The 24,328-nt window shown below is 40.7% G+C and overlaps 1 long non-coding RNA gene across 2 annotated transcripts; it reads right to left on the reverse strand.

The window, feature by feature from the left end:
- Nucleotides 1-1,069: 1,069 nt before the first annotated feature.
- LOC138446567 (uncharacterized) lies at nucleotides 1,070-23,160 on the reverse strand. 2 transcript variants are annotated; one of them, XR_011259398.1, is made up of 3 exons: nucleotides 23,052-23,160; nucleotides 14,893-15,030; nucleotides 1,070-1,442 (listed from the first exon to the last, which is right to left on the reverse strand). It is a non-coding gene; the product is annotated as an uncharacterized lncRNA (long non-coding RNA). The 2 variants fall into 2 exon arrangements; XR_011259397.1 differs by having other exon boundaries at nucleotides 1,072-1,442; nucleotides 23,035-23,160.
- Between the last annotated feature and the right edge of the window lie 1,168 nt (nucleotides 23,161-24,328).

Consider the following 24,328-nt stretch of genomic DNA (forward strand, 5'->3'; position numbering starts at 1 on the left):
GTCGCTCAGTCATGTCTGACTCTTAGTGACCCCATGGACTGCAGCCCACCAGGCTCCTCCATCCATGGGAGTTTCCAGGCAAGAGTACTGGAGTGGGTCGCCAGTGCCTTCTCCGGTAAGCAACACAGGTCTTCCTAAAAGTCTAGTGGTGAAGGAAGGAAATTGGTCAGTCACAGAAGGGAAGGAAAGGTTGAGGGGAACATTTCTTATGAGGAGAGACCCAAACGTGCCTTGTGGAGCTTATTCACACTGACCTGAGTCATGGCCTCTGTAAGATAGTCAGGGCTGGAGTAGGTTCTGCCCCTGAGAACTACACAAACACAGCCTGTGTTTGGAGGCTCAGATTCACAGCATTGACCCTGTTGGTTCCAAACCCCGGTGAACAGATTTCTGAGCTCCTGGCAACCTGTTCCAGCGGGGCCACAGAGGGTCATCTGGAGTCACACCGATGGGCCTCCAACCAAGGGCTCCCTTGATTAGGACAGTTATGGTCTGCCCATATCTCAGCTCTGCTTGTGCTTCTGCCCTGAGAGACCTGCAGCAACACTGCCTTACTTTGTGACATGCTTCATTTATGATAAATGCAATTTTGCAAGTCACTGGAGAAAAATATTCCTTTTTTAAAAAAATCTCCCCTTCTGGATCCCTTGGCTCTCTGAAACTTGAGAAAGTTCCTAGTGAGTGCCTGTTCCATCTGGAGACACTGAAGGCAGTGGTAACCTTGTGAAGGAGAGCTGCGGTGGGCGAGGAAGACATCGCATGCTCTGAATTTATGTTGGTTGGCTGATGAACCTCCTGCCTTTGAGGAAATACTTGTCAGTTTTCTCCAAACAGCCTAGAATTAGTCATTTCTCACCATTTAAGATGCTATACTATTAAGGCAATCTCCTAAGTGATTATAGAAATTATTCAGATAGAACCACTGTGATAACACATTATAGGCTTGTTACTTAGCAACTGAAGAATATAGGCACTCTTAAAAACTAAGATTGAAAAAGACATATCTCATTCAAAACTAGTTTTACAATGATCCATAAAAGCAACCAGAAAATCACTATAATGAACAAGATAATGGCAACAAGATTAACTTTAATTATGTATTTAGACATCATGCCCAAGTTCTTAAGTGTTAGTCAGAAAATGAACATCACCCTCTTCCTTCGTGGCAGACCTGTCCGTGGGTGAGCCACGGCCACGGTTCTTGATGTAAGCCTCAGGGTCTTACAACTCCCGGAGCTTGCTCAAACTCTTATCCATCAAGTCGATGATGCCATCCAACCATCTCATTGTCTGTCGTCCCCTTCTTCCTCCTGCCTTCAATCTTTTCCAGCATCAGGGTCTTCTCCAATGAGTCATTTCTTCACATCAGGTGGCCAAAATATTGGAGTTTCAGCTTCAGCATCAGTCCTTCCTTTACTGCTTACCCACCAGAACTATATCAACTATATATATAGAGAGAGAGAAGAATCCAAAAGATACTGAAAGGATTATTATCATCTTGATGTCTCACAGAACATCATCCTGATTCATTATACTGACGACCTAATCTTGTTAACAGGTCATGTCAAGTACCCTAGATGCCCAAATAAGACATCTGCATGCCAGAGATCAGAAGATAATCGCCATGGAAACTTACATGGGCCTGCAATAGCAAAGTCTACACGGGTTCAGTGGAGTGAAATGAAGTTAAGGGGGTGGATTTCCCTCTACAGTAAGAACCAAGTCACTGCACTTGTCCCAGCTACTAAAAAGAAAAAAACAAAAAACAATGTTTGGTAGTCCTCCCTTGTTTGGAGAAGATAGATATGTGCTGCTATAGTTCATTTACCAAGGAACCTACAGGCTGCTAATGTTGAGTGGAGCATAAATTTAAAAAAAATATCCTGTACAATGTTACAGTAATCAAAACAGTATGGTACTGGCACAAAAACAGACACATAGATCAATGGAACAGGATAGAGTGCCCAGAAATAAACCCATGCACTTATAGTCAACTATTCTAGGACAGAGGAGGCAAGAATATACAATGGAGAAAAAAAAAAACAAAACACTTTCTTCAGTAAGTGGTGCTAAGAAAACTGGACAGCTGAATGTAAAAGAATAGAATTTAGAACATTCTCTAATATCATACAAAAAAAAAGCTCAAAATAGACTAAAGACCTATAAACATAAGACCAGATACTACGAAACTCTTAGAAGAAAACATAGAACACTCTTTTACATAAATCACAGCAACATCTTTTTGGATCTGTCTCCTACAGTAATGGAAACAAAAGTAAAAAATAAATAAATGAGACCTAGTTAAACTTGAAAGCTTTTGCACAACAAAGTATACCATAAACAAAATGAAAAGACAACCTACAGAGTGGGAGAAAATATTTGCAAATGCTGTGACCGACAAGGGCTTAGTTTCCAAAACATACAAACAGCTCATACAGCTTAATATCAAAACAACAACCAAATCAAAAAGTGGGCAGAAGACCTAAACAGACATTTCTCCAAAGAAGACACACAGATGGCGAATAGGCACATGAAAAATGCTCAACATTGCTAACTATTATAGTAATGCAAATCAAAACTACAATTAGATATCACTCACGCCAGTCAGAATGGCCATTATTAATATGTGCTGGAGAGGGTGTGGAGAAAAGGGAACCCTCCCACACTTCTGTTGGGAATGTAAATTGGTGCAGCCACTATGAAGTTTTCTTAAAAAACTAACAATAGACTTACCATATGATCAAGCAATCCCACTCCCAGGCATATATCTAAGAAAGATGAAAACTCTAATTTGAAAAGATACATGCATCCCAATGTTCATAGCAGCACTATACCTGAATCATTTTTCTATACATCTGAAGCATTGTAAGTCAACTATATTTTAGTAATTTTTTAAGGGAAATGTTATTTAAAAAAATAAGCACATGGCAGCATCTTCAGGTTGTGGTACAAGCTGTTCTGCAGCTTAAACCAACAGTATGGAAAGTGTCAGTGGAGCTCCATTAGAATAGCTGGCAAGCCCTCCTCTGCTGACAACCACTTTTCACTATAAAAACAGCCTATGGCTGGCTACTACCACCTGGTAGAGGATTTACACTCACCAAGGGCTTCCTTGGTAGCTCAGACAGTAGAGTCAGCCTGTAATGCGGGAGACTTGGGTTCAATCCCTGGATCCGGAAAAACCCCTGTAGGAAGGCATGGCAACCCACTCCAGTATTCTTGCCTGGAGAATCCCCATGGACAGAAGAGCCTGGTGGGCTACAGTCCATGTGGTCACAAAGAGTCGGACATGACTGAAGAGACTTAGCACACACAAGGGATACCAAGTTGACTGTGCAACTCAATTGTCAGTCATGTGCTGTGTACATCATGTATTAATTATCCATCAAGAATTAAATCCACCAAACCATCAAATTGGACATGTGTGGCAACTTTCCATTCTTAACTGAAAGTGGTAATAATATATATGAGACCAGAACTAAGGTACAGAAAGTTCAAGCAAACTATACCAACAGCTGGCTCTGACTTCCTGGCTTCACCACCTCCCACACACCCATGGCCTCAGAGTGAGTCCATCGTGTCCAATTATCAGAAGGTAATGCACATGCCTGTCTACAGATGAATCTATGTGATATACTGGGACCAGCAAGAGCGGAGCCTACACCACGACATCACGCTCAGAGATGGCCCTGGAAAGCAGTGATAAATAAATAATCCTGGTGGGCAAAACTTCAAGTGACACCTCTGGTCATCCACTTTGTGTGGAAGGAGAAATGACCTAGGATGTAAATCTATAATTATTTATAAGCCATGCCTGATGAATGACGGCTTGCTCAGAGACTTGCAAACCTGGTGACAGGGAACTCTGGGTTAAAGACACGTGGGTGGATCTTTGAGAATAATTACAGAGCATGAAGATGTTAACGGCCCAGGTCCAAGTCTGCCAGAGACATCCATGATAGAGAAGGCCCTCAATAATCAGGTAAAAAAGATAACCCATTCTTTGTATGTCATTCAGCCACCCTAGGGCTTGATCCAAAGAGGTTACACAACATAGTTTTCTCTTCAATAAATCTAACCTGGCTGCCACCACTCCTCAGTACCTGAGCTGTCAGAAACAGAGGCCAAAGCTGAGAGGCCAAAATGGCATCATTACCTGGAGGCAGCAATCAGCGCCATGGAAGGGATAACATCAGTCCTCACGTGAATAGACTCCAATTCAGGATACAGATCAGAGAAGGCACTGGCGACCCACTCCAGTACTCTCGCCTGGAAAATCCCATGGACAGAGGAGCCTGGTGGGCTGCAGTCCATGGGGTCGCACAGAGTCTGACACGACTAAGCGACTTCACTTTCACTTTTCGCTTTCATGCATTGGAGGAGGAAATGGCAACCCACTCCAGTGTTCTTGCCTGGAGAATCCCAGGGCTGGGGGAGCCTGGTGGGCTGCCATCTATGGGGTCACACAGAGTTGGACCCGACAGAAGCAACTTAGCAGCAGCAGCGGGGTATGGATTTGCCTTCCCTCTCAGCACTTCTGCTAGCCTCTCTTTCTCAGACATGCAGAATGCTTAATTCATCCTCTAATATTCTTTATCTTGAAGCATATAAACATTTTAGCTCAAGTATTTTGAAAAGAATCTTTTGCCTCTATTTTTTAACAAATATTTCTACAAGAAAAACCTCCTTAAATACATGGTCTCTATGATTATGTTCAAGGTTTCACCAAACGAAGACGCTGCAAAATCAAAGACCTTCTAAAATCATTCCATTCTAAAACAGAACATAAATGTTTAATTAAAGTAAAGGTTCCATCAAGAGATTCTTCCCACAGTTCAATATATTCCAAGGTGCAATTACAGTAATCCAAAATTAAATTTTAAATATAGTTTGCGATCTCATTGTTTCATTTGTTCTGTTTTTCTCTTGCTTTTTATAGAGATAATTTTTAATGCCTTCCTATTCACAAGCTTTTTTCCACCTCAGTAATTAAATTTTACGAAAAGCTTTCAAAAGCTGAGGTTTTTGGTATTTCATAGCCTTTGAATACAGTAATTAAAAACTTCCAACTTTATTTTGAACAAAATACAAACAAAATTTATCAGAATCTTTTGCAGAAAGTTCAATACCTTTGTATAACACACAGGTTGATTTTCAAAGGTTCGAGCAAACATGAACTATGGCTTATAGCTGGCAGCCAAGAGAGAAAGCATGCTTGATCATCTAAAATATTGTTTCATATTCATCAAATGCATCATTTTTTGATGAACACACACACAAAAATACCACAAAAATTTTGTCACTCAATTATAACAACTGTGATAATGTATAAATATTTGTAAATTTTGACAACTACATCTTCTGTTTTGATTAGTAAGATATTGCAGCTTATTTGGATGAAATTATAAATTATATGTGCATCACAATCAATCACAAGTATGTTTATGCTCCATAAGCATCTTAATTTACTAAAAGCATTGTTTTTACATTACTTGGCCCCACCACAATTTGTATTTGTCATTAACACCATAAAAATATAGCAGTTTTCTCTAATGTTAAACATACATCTGAATTTATAATAGCATTAACAATCATGTTTCCTTCAACAGAATGAACTTCTAAAAGCTTCATTTTAATACTATGGAGCAGATAAACACACACACACTATTGGAATTAAGTGACTTCTGTTTGAAGACTCTCATGGCATTAATATGAACCCATCTTTATTTAACTGTTTATGAATTTCCTCCAATACTGGCCAAAGATATCAACAGCTATTATTTCACTATTCATAAATAAAGAAGAAAATTTGAAATTGAAAATGAGCAAAATTCATTTAGAATAATAGTTATTTGATCTAAATGATAAGTCATGATTGGCAGTGATGTGTAGAAGCACCACCCGCAGCTGCAGATGTTAGCTCGTCATCTTCAGTGGTCTTCTTTTTTTAATCAATTGTTTATTAGAGTTTAGTTGATTTACAATGTTGTGTTAGCTCCTGCTACACAGCAAAGTGAGTCAGCCATTCATATACATACAGCCACTCTCTTCTAGACTCCATTCCCATATAGGTCACACAGAGCACTAAATAGAATTCCCTGTGCTATACAATATGTTCTTGCTAATTATCTTTTTTATATTTGTTGTTGTCATTGTTTAGTCGATAAATGGTGTCCAACTCTTTGCAACTCCATGGACTATAGCCCACCAGGCTCCTCTGTCCATGGGATTTCCCAGCCAAGAATACTGGAGTGGGTTGCCATTTCCTTCTCCAGGGTATCTTCATGACCCAGAGATTGATTAAATGTGTCTCCTACATTGGCAGGCAGATTCTTTACCACTGAGCCACCTGGGATGCCCACCTTGTGTGTGTATATATATATATATAATCCATTCCTCTGTTGCTGGACATTTAGGTCACTTCCATGTCCTTGCTGTTGTAAATAGTGCTGCAGTGAACATTGGGGTGCATGTATCCTTTCGAATTATGGTTTTCTCCAGGCAAGGGCTTCTTAAAATAACCACTAGCTTTTGAAGCAGATGTGGATGTTTCTTCATGAGATTTGTATCTTCTGGTTTTCATGTGGTTGGTAATAACACTATGGGTCCCACGGTGGATGGTAAATATTGACAAATATTTTGGGTAAAGTTATATATTCATCATCAACTTTCTTAAGTAGACAATTATTATTTAATTTTCCATTAAACATGGACTGCCGGTTTTTTAGATTTTTGCCGGCAGGAGAGTTAATAAAAAACAAACTAAGGGACTTCCCTGGTAGTTCAGTAGCTAAGACTCCTTGCTCCCAAAGCAGAGGAGCTGGATTCAATCCCTGGTTAGGGAACTAGATCCCACATACAACAACTAAGAGTTTGAATATCAAAACTAAAGATCCTGCATGCTGAATCTAAAGGAACTCACATGCCACAGTGAAGGTAGAAGATCTGGGGTGCTGCAACCTGGCACAGCCAAATTAATTTTAATTAGTAGTTGTAGTCATTTAATGATACAATAAGAGATAATGCAAGCTCATTCAGACTACCTCCTGCTTTATCCATGGCAAGATAGCCTCTACTTCCCACACACATTTATGTGTACCTATCACATAATTTCCTATATTTCCCAGTGACTGACTTCACACATCTTGAGTGTAAGTATGGCTTCATACATCTTGCAGACCATAGTACAGGCCACTGTACAACTGTCCAGCGAACCAAGGGCCTGATGAGGGCAGCAACACTGAATAAGTCTCCCACTACCATCTGAAACTGGACAGGGTCATCTGTCCCCAGCCAGCCATATCTTGAGTAAACGTTATATCAACAAACACCCTGCATGCTGTCCTTGAAAGGAAACTGCTACTTAGACTGCATCAGGAAACTGGTTTTTGCTCATCACTTTTCAGATTAACCACATTTTAATGTAAGAATTGTGTTCACTGCATCACAAACTTTTAGATGAGCATATGGTAGAAGCTAGATGTATGTAGTAGAGGTCTACAAAGACCACCTCGGCTTGTTTTAATGCAATTGCTAATAAAAACAATTTGATTAGAAATGAAAAATCTAGAACAAACAATAAACTGGTCAGCACACAGGCAGAACAACCATAAAATGAGATTGACCCAGAAAAACTGCTCTCATTACCCTGTCAGTGAGGAACTCCATATGGAAAGGACCGACAGCGACCATCTGAACCCTTCCACCAACACTGTTGTTTAGTCGCTAAGTCGTGTCCGACTCTTTGCAACCCCATGAACTGTAGCCCATCAGGCTCCTCTGTCAACGGGATTTCCCAGGCAAGAATACTGGGGTAGGTTGCCATTTCCTTCTCCAGGGGATCGTCCTGACCTCGGGATCGGACCCGAGTCTCCTGCATTGGCAGCAGGATTCTTTATCACTGAGCTACCTGGGAAACCCTCTGTCTACTGTAGGAACCCTGAAAGCAAGACAGGCAAATGTTATATGCGTACTGCATGGTGCAATACTGTTGCATAAGTACTGTTGCTAAGAATTTAAAAATTAACCTGAATCTAATCAAGCTAATTGGTAGTTCCAGGAAATGTGATGAAGCTATAGGGTAGTCCTCTAAAGTTAAAAGTTACTTGATTCCTGGGCACCCTGCCTACTTAATAGTTACAGAAAGGAGTAATGAGAAAATGACTTGTAAGACCAGAAAAAAAAATTTTTTTTTAACTTGTCTAGAGTGAAAATTTAAATCACTTCTTTTTCTGAATGCTATTTTCCAAGATTGGAAGGCTTGTCTGAAGATGGTGTTATGCCAGAATCCAGTGCCAAAGATAAAAAGTTTTGATACACTTGTAAGAAAAACGTGTAGAAAGCTTAGCCTTCCAGAAACATGTCTAAAAGTACTCAGAACCATGGATGGACCTTGGAGTTCATCTCATTCATTCCCTTCACCTTACAGGCGAGGAAATTGAGTTCCAACGAGATTAGTAGTTTTCCGGGTTACCAGATCTGGATCCAGGCTGTCCCCTTTCTCACCTTAAGCAGCCAACGGTGGTACAGGTAAACCAAGGTTAATATTCAAATCATCCAGAGGTTTCACAGTAGGAGAGGCAGATACTGTATTAAACCCATAAACAATAAACATCCTTCAGAGCTCTTGGGGGAATAGAACATAAAAATACAAATTGACATTTGAAACATAGTGGGAAAAACTTGGGAAGGCTCATCCTGAATATTGCCTAATATTAGTGCTGCAAACCAAAATAATTCCTAGGATTTTTCATATATATCACAAGTCATTTCCAACCAGTCCCTATCTTGATTTCTCCAGAATAAACTTGGTGGACTCCAAATTACTGTCATCAGTTCCAGTGTTCAGTATTGCTTCCAAAATCCTAGACAGAAGTTTTATTCACTGTGGATGTCTTCTACCAAGTCTGAGAGCCAAAAAGAAGCTTGGGAAGAAAGATGGAAAAGATTTGCTGGATGTCTCATAGACCTAGTCATTATATGTAAGCCACTTATTTCAAAGGGGACTTAAAGTTTTGGTGGATAGGTAAGTGGGAGGGGTAGTGTGTCAGTGTTTAAACCTTTCTGAGAAGCACTGCAGTGTCCTGCTAAAGAGCACAGTTCTTGGAACCAGAACAGTGTTAGTCCCTCAGTCATGCCCAACTCTTTGCAACCCCATGGACTGCAGTCCACCAGGCTCCCCTGTCCATGGGATTCTCCAGGCAAGAATACTGGGGTGGGTTGCCATTTGGAGCCAGAATGTCTGAGTTTAAATCCCAGCTCCATAACTTGCTAGCTGTGTGATCTTGGGCAAGGTACCTAATATCTATTATGTTCCTTAGTTTCCTCATGTGTAAAATCATAAGAGAACTTAGCTCAAACTCTTGTTATAAGGATTAAATAAGCTAATACACACAGAGCCTGTGGAACATTCTCTGGCACACAGCAAATGTGTAATTAAATGTTAACGGATACTATCAGAGGTCATTTCTCTGGCAACCACTGTTATTTGGAAAAATGCCCAAGGAAGACTTCTACAAGACCTGGGCACTACCACTTGAGTCAACCTACCACCTGAGTCATAGGCATGTATCAGCTGACTTTTAAATGCTAACAGGCGTCTCTGCTCCCCCCATACAGCAAATTATGAGCAACAGATTAATGTCTTCCTCCAGTCGTCAGCCCTTGAAAAGCTTCATAGTCACTCATTCAAAATGTTTTTGGGAAGGACTTCCCTGATGATCCAGTGGTTAACAATCTGCCTGTCAATGCAGGGGACATGGGTTCAATTCCTGGTCTGGGAAGACTCCACATCCCATAGCTACTGAGCCCACGCGCTAGAGCCCAGGCTCCAGAACAAGAGAAGCCATTGCTATGAGAAGCTTGTGTACCGCAACGAGAGAGCAGCCCCAGTGCATCAACAAAGACCCAGCACAGCCAACGATAATAAATAAACAAAATGAGGTTTTAAAAATATATCTTTGGGGAGTGTGTGTGTTCATTCCCTGCAGTGTGTGTCCGACTCTTTGTGACCCCATGGACTGTAGTCTACCAGGTTCCTCTGTCCACGGGATTTTACACGCAAGAATATTGGAGTTGAATGCCATTTCCTCCTCCAAGGGATCTTCCTGACCCAGGGATCAAACCTGTCCCCTCTGCATTGACAGGCAGATTCTTTACCACCAAGTCACCTGGGAAGTTCCTATGCCAAAAAACAGTGGGGAAGGCCAAATATTCACCTACAGCAGGAGTTCACTTCTGGGAAGGAAAGCAAACTATACACTTAGGTGGGAACAAGAGAGTTAAAGAGATGAATGCTGAGAAGCACCAGGCTGGAAGTGACCCAAGAGAAAGTGAAGCAAGTGCCCCTCCTGGACATGTGGGACCCTCGGAGCCATAGCAGACAGGAAGCTAGAGCTGCCCACATATAGACAGGAGGGATCCCACTCCCACCAAGATTAATTACCACTAGGCTGCCCAAAATAAGAGCAATATTATTTTTTAAAAGATATAAATAAGCAAACATCTGTGTAAAACCCAAATAATCACATAAACCCACAGTGAGACCCAGGACCACAGACAAGGCTATACTGAGTCACCCCTGGGTTTCCTTCAGGTGGTCTCCTTAAGGGGACATGCTGGGCCTCTGGGAGCACTGGGATTTCTTCCAGCTTTCGGAGCTGTGAGGCCCCAGCTCTGTGACTCACCCCATCACTCTGCCCTGCTCCAGCTCTCCCAGAGCTCTGCAGACGCCTGCCATGAATGCACATCTTCTAAACTGTCGATTTGTTCCTTTAATAACTTTTAATGTCAATTTATCCAGCACAGTCTGTGCAGCAATTTATGAGTGAGTGGGAGGCAGAGCGGAGCCGAGCTAAGCAGGATGAGTCAGCTTTCCCAAGTCTCCCCCTCTATTAGCAGAGTCTGGAGTGGGAGAGGGACTCCTGGAGGCTTTAAAACTCACATTGAAGAGTGGGCTTTTGCCCAACCGTCCTCACAGAGTCCAGCCTCTTCAAAAAGAGAGTCTATGATGGTCACTTTCCTGTCTGGGTGGTTGGCCACAGCTACCCAGAGCTGGCCTCCTCAGGACCCTCTTGGAGAGGTCCCTGATACCCTAAAAAATCCCAACCTCTTCTCTAAGAGGCATCAGAAACAGTCTTGTACTTGGAGCCAGAAAGACTGCTTGTCATTAGCCTGAGACCGGAGGCTAACACGACACTGAGTTTATAAGCTGACCTCGAACTGGCATGAACATGGTGAAAGGCCCAAACTGTGGTTCTGGAGTGGTTAGCACTCATGTTCAGGCCCATCCAGGAGGCTACAGGACATTCTCTTGCCTATGCTAAAGGAGAGATATTCCATTCTGAGGCCACTTGCTTGAGACCTGTTCTCTTGCAGATAGCACTGGTCCCTTAAAACATGACCCTAAGATTCTGAAAACATAATAGGAATGAGAGAAGTCTGTGTGAGGCGAAAGTGGTGCTGAAAGAAAAGTATTGTCACTTCAAAGTAATTTGGTTTATAAAGAGATGACAGCTTAAATGTACCTTCAGAAGACCCTTTGTTCTAGACAAACCACTCAAACAGGCCATTTGAGTAGGTAAATATAAAGCTGAAACTTTTCACGTGCTCCCTGACCTCCAATGGTTCGACTTAATGGTTTTTCAACGTGGGAAAAAGATACTCATTCGGTAGAAGCCACTCGTTGAATTTTGAATTTGGATCTTTGCCCAGCTAACAATATACCATCCCATCATCTCTCATGATGCTGGGCAGTGGCAGTGAGCCCCAGCTCCCAACCAGCCACAAGACCACAAGGGAAAACGACCGACACACTTAAAACCACGCTAGACCCACACAGCTATTCTGTTTTTCATGTTCAGTATAGTGCTCAATAAATTGTGTGGGATATTCAACACTTTACTATAAAATAGACTTAGTGTTAGATAGTTTTGCCTAACTGTAGACCAAAGTAAATGTTCTGAGCATTCTGAAGATAGGCTGGGCTAAGCTGTGATGTTCAGTAGATTAGGGGTATTAAATGCATTTTTGCCTAATGATATTTTCAACTTAGGATGGATTTATTGGGACATAACTTAAAAGATGGGCTCGATAAAAGACAGGAAATGGTATGGACCTAACAGAAGCAGAAGGTATTAAGAAGAGGTGGCAAGAATACACAGAAGAACTGTACAAAAAAGAGCTTCATGACCAAGATAATCATGATAGTGTGATCACTCACGTAGAGCCAGACATCCTGGAATGTGAAGTCAAGTGGGCCTTAGAAAGCATCACTATGAACAAAGCTAGTGGAGGTGATGGAATTCCAGTGGAGCTATTTCAAATCCTGAAAGATGATGCTGTGAAAGTGCTGCACTCAATATGCCAACAAATTTGGAAAACTCAGCAGTGGCCACAGGACTGCAAAAGGTCAGTTTTCATTCCAATCCCAAAGAAAGGCAATGCCAAAGAATGTTCAAACTACCGCACAATTGCACTCATCTCAGTTCAGTTCAGTCGCTCGGTCATGTCTGACTCTTTGCGACCCCATGAATCACAGCACGCCAGGCCTCCCTGTCCATCACCAACTCCCGGAGTTCACTCAGACTCGTGTCCATCGAGTCAGTGATGCCATCCAGCCATCCTCGGTTGTCCCCTTCTTCTCCTGCCCCCAATCCCTCCCAGCATCAAAGTCTTTTCCAATGAGTCAACTCTTCGCATGATGTGGCCAAAGTACTGGAGTTTCACCTTCAGCATCATTCCTTCCAAAGAACACCTAGGGCTGATCTCCTTTAGAATGGACTAGTTGCATCTCCTTGCAGTCCAAGGGACTCTCAAGAGTCTTCTCCAACACCACAGTTCAAAAGCATCAATTCTTCAGCACTCAGCCTTCTTTACAGTCCAACTCTCACATCCATACATGACTACTGGAAAAACTATAGCCTTGACTAGATGGACCTTAGTCGGCAAAGTAATGTCTCTGCTTTTGAATATGCACTTATCTCACACGCTAGTAAAGTAATGCTCAAAATTCTCCAAGCCAGGCTTCAGCAATACGTGAACCGTAAACTTCCTGATGTTCAAGCTGGTTTTAGAAAAGGCAGAGGAACCAGAGATCAAATTGCCAACATCTGCTGGATCATGGAAAAAAGCAAGAGAGTTCCAGAAAAACATCTATTTCTACTTTATTGACTATGCCAAAGCCTTTGACTGAGTGGATCACAATAAACTGTGGAAAATTCTGAAAGAGATGGGAATACCAGACCACCTGACCTGCCTCTTGAGAAACCTATACGCAGGTCAGGAAGCAATAGTTAGAACTGGATGTGGAACAACAAACTGGTTCCAAATAGGAAAAGGAGTACATCAAGGCTGTATATTAACACCCTATTTATTTAACTTCTATGCAGAGTACATCACGAGAAATGCTGGGCTGGAAGAAGCACAAGCTGGAATCAAGATTGCTGGGAGAAATATCAATAACCTCAGATATGCAGATGACACCACCGTTATGGAAGGTGAAGAGGAACTATAAAGCCTCTTGATGAAAGTGAAAGAGGAGAGTGAAAAAGTTGGCTTAAAGCTCAACGTTCAGAAAACGAAGATCATGGCATCCGGTCCCATCACTTTATGGGAAATAGATGGGGAAACAGTGGAAATAGTGGCAGACTTTATTTTTTCGGGCTCCAAAATCACTGCAGATGGTGATTGCAGTCATGAAATTAAAAGATGCTTACTCCTTGGAAGGAAAGTTATGACCAACCTAGATAGCATATTGAAAAGCAGAGACATTACTTTGTCAACAAGGTCCGTCTAGTCAAGGCTATTGTTTTTCCTGTGGTCATGTATGGATGTGAGAGTTGGACTGTGAAGAAAGCTGAATGCTGAAGAATTGATGCTTTTGAACTGTGGTGTTGGAGAAGACTCTTGAGAGTCCCTTGGACTGCAAGGAGATCCAACCAGTCCATTCTAAAGGAGATCAGCCCTGGGATTTCTTTGGAAGGAAGGATGCTAAAGCTGAAACTTCAGTACTTTGGCCACCTCATGCGAAGAGTTGACTCACTGGAAAAGATTCTGATGCTGGGAGGGATCAGGGGCAGGAGGAAAAGGGGATGACAGAGGATGAGATGGCTGGATGGCATCACTGACTCAATGGACGTGAGTTTGAGTGAACTCCAGGAGATGGTGATGGACAGGGCAGCCTGCCGTGCTGCAACTCGTGGGGTCACAAAGAGTCGGAAACAACTGAGCAACTGAACTGAACTGTACTGTGGTTCTTAGGAATGAAATCCTCTGTGTCATCATGAAAAATACTGTCTATATATAAAATACACTTTTCACCCTACACAGGTATTTGCCTTTAGAGAGACTTTTTTCATTTTAAGACTGACTTGAGATACCTTTGTGCGAGAAACCTCCTGTTTACTCTTGGGAGGATGTGAATGTTTTCATTTGACCAGGGCTATCAGGGAATTTGGACATGAGGATCAGAAGCTGAAGGAGATGTTCTCAAGAGAGGTTAGATGAAAACCCAAACACCAACAATGCAGCTGCGGAAGCCTGCAAGGGGCATGACACTCATCTATACTGCTGTATACATATTGTATACATACTGTATCCCCAGGATACAATATGATTTGTGTTTTACCACCTTTGCAGCAAGGATGCAGATTCAGAGGTTTCCACTGGGCTTCTCCACTATGTTAGCTCTTGCTGCATACTCCTAGGCTCAGATATGGGAATTCTTCCAACTACCAAGTATGTCCAGTTCAAATATGTGCTCAGGAATCTGAGAAGTGACCACAAAGTAGGTCTTCAGGCCAGTGGAACCATGGTGAAACAGAGCCTGACCAGGACTCCATTTATTATCTGGCCTCCATATCTCAGCAGTGGCACTAATGGTAAAGAACTCACCTGCCGATGCAGAAGATGTAAGAGATGAGGGTTCAATCCCTGGGTCAAGAAGATCCCGTGTAGAGGGAAATGGCAACTCACTCCAGTATTCTTGCCTGGAGAATCCCATGGACAGAGGAGCCTGGTAGGCTACAGTCCCTGGAGTCACAAAGAGTTAGACATGACTGAAGTGACTCAGCACGCATGCACATGCCTCGATTCTACCAAGGGGGCCGTAATGATGCTTTAGTCACAGGTATCAATGATTACAGAACTCTGTGCCCAACAGTATTTGAAATGTCTGGTTATTTTCTTCTCCCCAGAGTAAAATTACCAAAGCAAATTGCCGGAGGTTCCTTTAGAAAAGGACTAGGAGGCTCATTACCATATGGACTTGCTGTAGGGTTGCAGCAAGGTTCCTCCTCCCAGGAACCCTCCTTCTCCTTCAGCCAGTGGGCCCTGGGCTTAAAAACCAGATTAGATGAAGAAACAGGACAAGGACCTGACTTTTTACTGAGATGCCTTCGGCCTCCTAATAATCTACCCTTGATCTCTTTTACTTGCTTCAGTTGAACTATATTCTTGTCAACTCATCTATCTTGCCCTTCAGACATGTTTCATTACTCATCTCCATGGCTCTCAACACGTCATGTCCCCAAGGCATCCATTCAACTCTGTTACTCATAAAGAACACTGTGCCACCTAGACTCTGTTACTCAGAATTTTATCCTCTCCTTGTTATCATTGTTGCTCCCACCAGTGCACTCTCTTCTATCAGTGGTATTGCAGTATCCTATTCTAATTCACAAGTGAAAGGTTAACAAAGTTTAATTGTCCTGCTACAGCCTGCCAAAAACTCTCCAAACACCTCATCTACCAGTGATAGGCTCCTTGTTGCCAGTCATCCAATAAGAAACCCAGTTCCAAAATCCTACTTCTGGTCCTAAATATCTTGGATTGAGTTCCTTAGGAAACGAACTATGAGATGGAGATTTTTTTGTTGGAGAATGTTGTAAGAACAACTGAAAGGGAGTTTCAGAAAAAATCAGATTAGGCAGAGAGAGAAATTGAATTATCATGAAGATGCAATGAAGGTCTTAGCTCTGGCCCTTCAGGACTGTCCTCAGATGAGTCGAGGATGCTTTTGCACCCTATTTCATCCTGTCAGTGAATGTAGGATGCTTAGAGAGAGGTATACCTCTGGGTGAGATGGCTCCCCTAGGCTAAAGGCAAGACCCAGAGAGCCATCTGCAGCTAATACTCTGAGCAGCTGAGAAAATGAGTGTCTCCACACTCAAGAGGACATCTGGGTGGTGTACCATAGCATCCTTCACTGGGATCAGGAGAAGTGAAAGAGCAAACAAATCTGCAACCCTAACAGCCAACTGGACCAGAACTGGCTATAAGCAACACTAACAGAAGAAATCTTGAGAAGTTTTATTTAATTTGTGTTTTTTTGAACAGTTCAAATTAAATATGGAGGAACATTACTTATGCCCAATCCAAAAGGTCTACAATGTTCAAAATTATCTTCTTTGTATAAAACAGAGAGGAAATAGACCTTCCAAAAATTATTAAAGACCTGAGTTTCAAAATCTCACTCTACAGGTTCATGTCTCAATAAATAACACAAACAAGTAATTATTTATTTTAGAGTTTATGGTAAAAAGGTTAAGTGCTTAGGGAGAGGTCACGTGAGCACAGGATAGACAATGTGTCTGTCTGTCTAAAATCCAATAAGCAGATTCTCACCAGTACCTGAATCTGCCAGCACCTTGATCTTGGACTTCTCTATTTCCAGAACTGTCAGAATAAATGTTTATTGTTTAAGCCACCCAGTCTATGGAACCTTCTTATAGCAGCCAAAGCAAGCTAAGATACTTACATTGCTGCTATTAATTATTTGTTTGATAGCATCTTCCTTCACTTATATTACAGTTCTTCAAGAGCTAGTCTTATATACATTTGCCCTTCATGGTGCCTAACCACAGGCATCTGACTGTATAGATGCTTATTAAATGTTTGTTAAACCTTAAAAAAGAAAGAAAGAGAGAGAGAGAGAAAGAAAATGCTATTAAAAAAAAAACCAGCAGGATAGGGGCATTCCACAGTTAGGGGAAAGGAGTGCAGGGCAGTTTACACATTAAATAAGATGATCATGGTAGAGTTCATTATGAAAATGAGTTTTTGGACAAAGACAGGTTAAATGAGGAAGTGAACCTTGATGAAACTTAAGGGAACGGCATTCCAGGCTGAGAGAGCAGCCAGTGCAAAGGGCCCAAGACAAGACAGGAGCATGTCTTGGTGTTTGAAGAGCAATAAAAATGCCAGTGTAGCCAAAGTTCAGTTCAGCTCAGTTCAGCGATTCAGTCATGTCCCACTCTTTCCAACCCCATGGACTGTAGCCTGCTAAGCCTCCCTGTCCAGCACCAATTCCCGGAGTCTACTCAAAGTCATGTCCATTGAGTCAGTGATGCCATCCAACCATCTCATCCTCTGTGGTCCCCTTCTCCTCCTGCCTTCAGTCTTTCCCAGCATCAGGGTCTTTTCCAGTGAGTCAGTTCTTTGCATCAGGTGGCCAAAGTATTGGAGTTTCAGCTTCAGCATCAATCCCTTCACTGAATATTCAGGACTGATTTCCTTTAGGATTGACTGGTTGGATCTCCTTACAGTCCAAGGGACTCTCAAGAGTCTTTTCCAACACCACAGTTCAAAAGCATCAATTCTTCGATGCTCAGCTTTCTTTATAGTCCAACTCTCTATAGCTTTGATTAGGTGGACCTTGTCGGCAAAGTAATGTCTCTGCTTTTAAAATGCTGTCTGGGTTGGTCATAGCTTTTCTTCCAAGGAGCAAGTGTCTTTTAATTTCATGGCTGCAGTCACCATCTGCAGTGATTTTGGAGCACCAAAAAATAAAGTCTGTCACCGTTTCCATTATTTCCCCATTTATTTGCCATAAAGTGATGGGACTGGAAGCCATGGTTTTTTGAATGTTAAGTTTTAAGCCAACTTTTTCACTCTCCTCCTTCACTTTCATCAAGAGGCTCTTTAGTTCTTCTTTGCTTTCTGCCATAAGGATGATGTCATCTGCGTATCTGAGGTTATTGATATTTCTCCTGGCAATCTTGATTCCAATTTGTGCTTCATCCAGCCCAGCATTTTGCATGATGTACTCTGCATATAAGTTAAATAAGCAGGGTGACAACATACAGGTTATGGACCTGAGGCAAGAGACTCAACCAACAGCATCCATTCTATTTCAACCAGATTCAGTAAGTAAATAAATTTGGGAAAGAATACACCACTCCATTTATACAAATTTCATTTATGCTCAGTGCTTTGATAGCTTTTAATACATTCTGTGTTTGCATAAAAACAATTTCATGCACTTCTTTAACATATTATTTTAAATTCAAAAGAAATTATATATCATTGTTTTTCCTCTTGGATATTCTGATACAGCACCTCTCCACCCCATCTCATCTCTTTTCCCAGAGCAATATTTTCTCCAGTGAGTCCCTTAGGGCTACCAAATGAGCAACCCACTCCAGTATTCTTGCCTGGAGAATTCCGTGGACAGAGGAGCTTGGCGAGCTACAGTCCATGGGGTCGCCAAGTCAGACATGACTTAGCAATTAAACAAAAACAAAACAAACAAACAAAAGTGAGTCTTAAACTAATTTGAACATGAAAACCCTATCCTCCATTCTTATAGGTCCCTCAAACTGGCACTCAGCCACTCTTCTAACACTGCTCAGTAGTAATTAAAAGATTTATGGGTAGAAACCAAAATTAGCATGTGACTGGAATTTACTGAAGCCACTTATTCATTATTCTCCTAGTAAGTCCGGCAGCCACACAATCTTTAGCAAAAAGAAAAAAAAAGCACATGGATAGAGATTTGTAATTTCCACAATTTTCTGGACGCTCCCTCTGCTACTAGAGCACTGTAAGTATTGTCGTCAGTTGGTTAGAGTTTCCAGGTGCTGGGGTTTTTTTAATCATTATTATTACTATTTATAATTATGAATTACAGTTACTATGCCTTTATCATTAGCAATTTAGTTTGTCATGAATTATTTGATATATTCATATATTTTTTAATGGTCTATAATTTTTTAAAAATTAGACTTGACTTCCCTTGGTGGTGCTGTGTGCTTAGTCGCTCAGTTGTGTCCAACTCTTTGGGACCCCATGGACTGTAGCACACCAGGCTCCTCTGCCCATGCGATTTCCCAGGCAAAAGTGCTGCAGTGGGTTGCCATTTCCTTCCCCAGGTCCTTGGGTGGTCCAGTGGCCAAGACTTGGAGCTTCCACTGCAGGGAGCACAGGTTCAATCCTTGGTTGGGAGACTAAGATCCTGCATGCCATGTAGCACAGCCAAAAAAAGCAAAACTAGAATTGAAAGCAATTTAGACAGGAGTTATCCATACTACCATTGCTAAAGCCATTGTAAATGTAACCCAACCAAAATCGTGTGTATAGTCATTGTTGGAACCGCTGAGAAGGAACACCTTTGCTTTGTTCAGAATCGTAGCAGGAAAGCATTCAGTCTTTCACCATTAAGTATAATGTTAGCCGTGTTTGGCATGGATGAACTTTATGAAGACGATACCTTCCATTTCCAATGTTCTGAGAATATTTATCAGGAACAGGGGCTAAATTTTATCAAATACCTTTTCTGCATTTATCCAGATGGTAATATGGTATGTTCTTTTATATTAAAATTTGATTGACATTCAAATATTAAAACAATTTTACATTCTTTTAATTGATTCTACCTGGCTATGATCTATGATTCTTTTATTATATTCAAATTAGTTGATGGCTTTGTCAAGGATTTTTACATCTGTGTTCATGAGGGAATTGTTTTGTAATTTTCTTTGCTTGCCATTTATTCGTCAGGTTTTGGTAACAGTACTATTTTGGCCTCATAAAACAAGTTGAGGTATACGCCCTTCTCTATTTTTTAGGGGAATTTGAGTAAGATTGATTATCTCTCTTAAATGTATGACATCATTCACAAGTGAAACCATCTGGAACTGGAGTATTAATTTCTTTAATAAACATAGGATTTTCAGATTTTCTACATTGTTGTGTCAGTTGTGATAAATTCCACCTGTTTCTCATGAAATTTGCTCAGTTCTTTACAAGTTGCTATATTTATTTGCATAAAGAGTCTCATAATATGCCCTCTATATTCTTCTAATGTCTGTAGGATCTGAGAAAATATTTCTTCTTTGATTCCTAATATTTCTGAATTCAGTAATTTGTGTCCTCTCTCTCTGAATATATTGTCTGTTTTACTCTTTAGTTTTTGCCTCATGCATTTTGAAGTTCTCTTAATAGATGCATAAACCTATGGATTTATTATAAATTGACCTTTATAATTATGAAATGACTCTTTTCATCTTTGATAATACTCCTTATCTTCAAACCACTGTCTGACTTTAATATGGCCATTTTTATGATTATTATTTTTATGCTATCTTTTTCCATCCCTTTTCATTCAATCTATATATTTAAAGTGCATCTTTTACACACAATGTTTAATCTTATTTTTCAAATAGCCTAACAATATCTTCTTTTAACTGAAATAATTAGCTGTCAACATTTAATGCAGTCACTAATAGTATTGGTTTTAAGCCCACCACCTTGCTATTTGTTTCCTATTTTTGCTGTTTCTTGTTCCTCTGATGCTCTTTACTATAGTAGGTTCATTGCATGCTTTTCATATTTAATTTTAATTACTGGCTTTTTATATATACTTTTTAAAGTAATCACTCTTGAGATTACAATATTTATTCTTAACTTAGTTCAGAATGTGGGCTTCCCTGGTGGCTCAGAGGCTAAAGCCTCTGCCTGCAATGCAGGAGACCTGGGTTCGATCCCTGGGTCGGGAAGATCCCCTGGAGAAGGAAATGGCAACCCACTCCGGTATTCTTGCCTGGAGAATCCCATGGACGGAGGAGCCTGGTGGGCCACAGACCATGGGGTTGCAAAGAGTCGGACACGACTGAGCGACTTCACTTTAGTTCAGTTTAGTTAGAGTTAAAATTTTACCACTTCAGGTAAATGTATAAATCTTACAAGCTTACAACTGGGAGGAAGTTCCCTTTAAAGATCTGTTCTTTGTGCTACTGTAGTCATATGTTTTTACTTCTACATATGTTATAAACCCCACCACACAATGTCATATTTTGTTTTAAACTCTGAGTTATCTTTTAAATAAATTGAAATTTAAAAATATTTTTTTAAAGTCTTTTGTATTTACCTACCTAATTTCTTTTTCAAAGAAAAATTTGAAATTTCTTTTCATTTTTTTGGCCACGCAGCATGTGGGATCTTAGTTCCCTGGCCAGAGATTGAAGCCACGTCTCCTGCCATGAAAGCAAGAGGCATCAACCACTGGACCACCCCAGACAGCCCCTTCTTCAAGGGTTCTACATTGCATTTTCTAGCTCCCAATTCCTATTTGGAGCCACTTTACTTCAGTTTGAAAACGTTTCCTTTAACATTTCTTTTGCAGGTCTTCTGCTGATGACTTTTAGCTTTTGTTTCTCTGAAAATATTTTTATTTCACAGACATTTAAGGCTGTTTTCTTTGGACATACAATTCTATGTTGATAGCTGCTGTTGTTGTGTCTTCCCCAGAGCTTTAAAGACACTAGTTGCACTGTCTTCTGGCCTCCATTGTTTTTGAAGAGAAGATATTCAGTCTTCTTACTGTAGTTCTGTATATGAAATGCATTTTCCCTGGATGACCTTAAGATTTTCTCTTCGGTTTCAGCTCTTTTACTTTAATGTACTTAAGTGTGATTGTTTTCTATGTATTTATCCTGATTCAGTTCTACTGAGCTTCTTGGATCTACAGATTTTTTTCACTAGATTTGAGAACTCTTCCATCATTGTTTTTTCAAATATTTTGTCTTCCAATCTCTCTCTTTTCTACTTCTGGGGCTCCAGTTACATGCATGTTAGATGTGCATATCGTAACAATCAATACCATCATGTGGGGCATTGAGACTCTGTGTCTTTTTTAAAATCCATTTTCTCCATGTTCTTAAGATTAAATAATTTCTATTGAGGTGTCTTCCAGTATGCAACTAATATCTGGACTACACTCCCAGACATTTAATCTGTCTGGGGTAGGGTTCATGTTTAAAGACCTTCAAAAACTCTTTATATTATTCTAATGTGCTGCCAGGATTGAAAACCATGGGTGCAAACTATATGTAACATAGAAGAGGTAATGAATTCAGTCTTGAGATGGTTTAAATTTGGGGATGCAGACAGGAGTCTCAGCACCACAAGGGAGTAGTGGTGCTTTTGGTGCAAAGATGATAACCTAAGGCCCTTCTCAAGGACACTCAACTTCAATTCTGTTGGACCTACTGCTGTAGCTTCATTAAAGCTACCATAGCTTTCCCAGCTCTTGAAGAATTCTTGTTCAGCTCCCTCAGAGTCCTGGTCATGCTCTGACCACCCAGTCCCATCTGTCTTTGTCTGTTTACTTTCAGGGCTCCCACCTTCACTTGCTTCCTGCTTGTTATCTCTCAATTCTGGATTCTTTGGACTCCAGCTGTCATCCTCACTTCAACAGTTCATCTATCAGCCAAAAATGCTCTGGAGGTTCCCTCCATGGAAGTTGTATGATCCCGGCCCACAGAAAATTGTTTCTACTATGAAATAACTTATACCTGACCCTTTATTAAACTGTTCCTTTTTAAAATGCCAATAATATAAATAAAACTTCATAGGAAACTAAGCACAAAAAATATAGATCGATCTTCACATTGTCTAAAAGATACTATAAACATCATTTCTTAACCAAAGCCCTTTTAGAAATCTGATATAGGGATTAAAGCATGACTTTGACCACCAAAAAGATCTGGGTTCAAATCACAACTCTACCACTTATTAGTTATGTGATCTAGGTCATATTATTTGTGATTTATCAGAATCAGTTTCCTCATCCTTAAAGTATGTAAAATAATGTCTATTTCACATGACTGTAAATATTTTAAAAGTTAAGTACATGCAAAAGAGGAGACTTTTGTTTCTGACCACAACAGAGTAATTGGCACTGGACTTCCCCTCCTACAGTGAACAACTATAAAACTGCATATAAAACTGCATAAAATACACAAAACAGTTACTTACAAGAACTGTTTCTTTACCTTGGACAGAGGTAAAGCAGGACTGTAATCCTTGAGAGAAAGGAAATACCACATAAGGTGAGCCCCACATTTATCCTGGCTGTCTGACTGGAAACCATTTTAAAAAGCCAAGTAGAAATTATAAAAAGGCTAATATCTGAAGTGAAAATTTAACTGGGTGAGGTCAATAGGTGACTGGAAACTGAGTGATTAAGTACAAAGTCCTCGGTTAGGTACTTTCTCATATATTGTCTCATTTAATCTTGAGGTCATCCAGGGAAGTTGGTGTTACTATTTCTACATTTTTGGACTCACTCAGCCATTTGCTTTGAATAGAAATCATTTTATCAGAACCAAACATTTGACTTAGAGTGTGATCTTCATCAATGTATTAAGTTTTTTTGTTTGTTTGGTTGGTTGAGCAAGAGAGTTCCAGAAAAACATCTACTTCTGCTTTATTGACTATGCCAAAGCCTTTGACTGTGTGGATCACAATAAACTGTGGAAAATTCTGAAAGAGATGGGAATACCAGACCACCTAACCTCCCTCTTGAGAAATCTGTATGCAGGTCAGGAAGCAACAGTTAGAACTGGACATGGAACAACAGACTGGTTCCAAATAGGAAAAGGAGTACGTCAAGGCTATGTATTGTCACCCTGCTTATTTAACTTCTATGCAGAGTACATCATGAGAAATGCTGCACTGGAAGAAGCACAAGCTGGAATCAAGACTGCTGGGAGAAATATCAATCACCTCAGATATGCAGATGACACCACCCTTATGGCAGAAAGTGAAGAGGAGCTTAAAAGCCTATTGATGAAAGTGAAAGAGGAGAGTGAAAAAGTTGGCTTAAAGCTCAACATTCAGAAAACGAAGATCATGGCATCTGGTCCCATCACTTCATGGGAAATAGATGGGGAAACAGTAGAAACAGTGTCAGACTTTATTTTGGGGGGGCTCCCAAATCACTGCAGATGGTGACTGCAGCCATGAAATTAAAAGAAGCTTACTCCTTGGAAGAAAAGTTATGACCAACCTAGATAGCATATTCAAAAGCAGAGACATTACTTTGCCATCTAAGGTCCATCTAGTCAAGGCTATGTTTTTTCCTGTGGTCATGTATGGATGTGAGAGTTGGACTGTGAAGAAAGCTGAGCACCAAAGAATTGATGCTTTTGAATTGTGGTGTTGGAGAAGACTCTTGAGAGTCCCTTGGACTGCAAGGAGATGCAACCAGTCCATTCTAAAGGAGATCAGCCCTGGGATTTCTTTGGAAGGAATGATGCTAAAGCTGAAG

This window comes from Ovis canadensis, chromosome 10, assembly GCF_042477335.2.
Source record: "Ovis canadensis isolate MfBH-ARS-UI-01 breed Bighorn chromosome 10, ARS-UI_OviCan_v2, whole genome shotgun sequence".
NCBI lineage: Eukaryota > Metazoa > Chordata > Mammalia > Artiodactyla > Bovidae > Ovis > Ovis canadensis.